The sequence below is a fragment of the Quercus suber genome, unplaced genomic scaffold (genome assembly GCF_002906115.3).
Source record: "Quercus suber isolate HL8 unplaced genomic scaffold, Cork oak 2.0 scaffold_467, whole genome shotgun sequence".
NCBI lineage: Eukaryota > Viridiplantae > Streptophyta > Magnoliopsida > Fagales > Fagaceae > Quercus > Quercus suber.
Genome location: NW_027069918.1, coordinates 396,797 through 399,295, shown reverse-complemented (window position 1 = coordinate 399,295; position 2,499 = coordinate 396,797). Strand labels below are relative to the sequence as shown.

Below are 2,499 nucleotides of genomic sequence, written 5' to 3'. Positions count from 1 at the left end.
TCATTTTAAATATTTTCATAATAACTCAGTTAATTGTATCAAAATAACAAAATTTACTTCAAGAAGTATACACTACGTATATAAATAGGCTCATTCTAAAAAAAAAAAAAAGTACTCTTTCAAATGTTATCATTACAAGATTTTTGAAGAATCGGTAAAAAAAAAAATATGATAGCGTTAAACTTAAGTACCGTATCCCCTTTTTCTTCCTTATTTTACACCCCCGCTCCCCCCCTCTCACTCACACATGCACACTCTCACAAACACTCTCTAGGACATCCTAGGCTCAGTTTCTCCAAGATTTTAAGGTAAAATCCTAAGTCCTTTTATTTTCATCTTATTTGTTAGTTTTTATTATAATTGATGGATGTCCTTGAGATTATGAGTGATTTTGGGTGTTGGTAGATTTTTGTGACAAATGGTTAAGGGTATTCACAAAAGGCGGTCCTTTGAGGTTTCTCAATAATTCAAATTTGGGGGTTCAATTCCTAACATTTAATAGTTGATAAATATCTTCTAAAAAAAAATAGTTGATAAATCTAATTTTAGTTACTATTGAGTTTATTTGGGCAAGTTGAGGGTTTGATGCTTATTGTCTTGAATGATGTTGTGATATTAGTTGCTTTAACAGATCAAAGGAACGAACTTTCAAAAGACCAAAATTCTCAATTTCTAAAGGAATTTTGGGGATTTCAAAAAAAAAATTAATATAGTGTTTATGGCTTAATCGTGGACCCAATGATTTTAGACACATTTGGACGGGATTGATCTAAAGATGGGCTTCATAAGCGTAACACATGAGACTTTTGTCTAACCATGTAAAATTGATGTCTTATTAAGATTTCAAAAAACAATTGGGTTAGTGATGGCCTTGTGTCAAGAAGAGAGTGGTCTCAAAGGAAGTTGATAGAACTATGCCAAATTCTAAGGCTTAGGCTAGCCTAAATCAATCACTTCTCTCGAATTTACAGTTAATTAACCAAACATAGCTTGAATAAGGTGAAACACTACTTGATTTTTGCAGTCTTTGTGACACGACAAATTACACAACACTTGAGTCTTTATGACATGGTGGTCTATATCATGACACATAAGCTTGTGTAACATGGTATTCATATCCTACATCTAGTTATTGCAGTCTTCAAGACACAACCAGTAGTACAACACCTAAATTTTTAAGAAATGTTGGTTATCATGGTACTTTATAAGATTAGGATCTCTTTTGAATGGAATTCTTACGGAGATTTCCTTGATGTTGGGTGGGAAATCTTTTGAAATGGATTGTCTTAGAAAAAAATTTATACAAGTTCCTTTGGTCTATGGCCTTCTCATGCACTAAACCTTTGACCATAACTCTCTATAGATACATAAGTTATATCTTGTTTTAAGCAACAATTTTCTAAGATGTCTTTCGCAGTTAATAATACTAATTATATCTTATAAAAAAAATAGTACTAATTATATTAATAGTAATTACTAAGCAACTACACATTCAGAATGGGCGGCAACGGTGGTGGCAAAGGGGGAGGAAGTGGTGGCGGTGGAGGTGGCAAAGGATGCTGTGGCACTGGCGGTGGTGCAGCCAAAAGTGGTGGTGGTGGCTCTACGGGCGGTGGTAGCGGTGGCAAGATGGTTGCTCCAGGGAGTGGAGGAGGATCACGCATTTCAAGGGACTCTTTTCAAAGTAATCCCCAGATTTATTTTGCTGGACTGCATGCTGGTCAAAAGGGCAAAAAATAGTGATGTTCTTGTTAGGAGCTACATGGGAAATTATCTTATTAATTCTGCTTTATGGATATTATATATAATATGTGATTGAATAAAGTTAAAGTTTATAATGGGCTTGCTATCCGTATGAATCATGTGCTTGGTAGACATATGAATCATATGCTTGGGTAGATCGCCTTCGTAGACTATGATGAAGGTAGTAATGCGCTGTGTAATATATGGTTTTTGTTAATAAAATAGTTTTAATGTCCTACTTGCTTTTGCTTCTGTTTTACATTATTATTTCTTCAATGTAGATAATTACTCGTAATAAAGATTATAAGTTTAAACAATTGAACAATTGACCTGGCATGAGTAGAGGTTGAACAATTGAAGTATTAAACGATATCAAAGCATTGCACATCTGAATATAATAATAGTAATACTTGTAGAGTACAAAACGAAGCATGACCCAGAACTTTATTTGACATTATTTGACATTGTAAATGATTTTTATACACGAAAAAAGGGGTGCTATCTACTTTGACAAATGTACAAGTGCAAAAGATTTCACGTACCCAATTGTTGCATAAAAGGTGGCACCTAATTATGGGTTTGTGTTAAAATATTTGTCCAAAATCTATAATTTGATCACATGGCCCTTTTTTTTTTTTAGAGATAATTACAACATGTTGCTAACCCCGCAACTCGAATCTTTTAAACAAAGAGTTCCTGGTGGCCCTTTAAACAAAGAATCTCGGTCTTCTTGGAATATGGACTGCCTGTTGGTGG

General features: G+C 34.0%; 1 long non-coding RNA gene across 1 annotated transcript; it reads left to right on the top strand.

The window, feature by feature from the left end:
• Positions 1 to 1,981, top strand: LOC112022679 (uncharacterized). The gene is made up of 2 exons (XR_002883911.2): positions 1 to 308; positions 1,497 to 1,981. It is a non-coding gene; the product is annotated as an uncharacterized LOC112022679 (long non-coding RNA).
• The last annotated feature ends 518 nt before the right edge of the window (positions 1,982 to 2,499 follow it).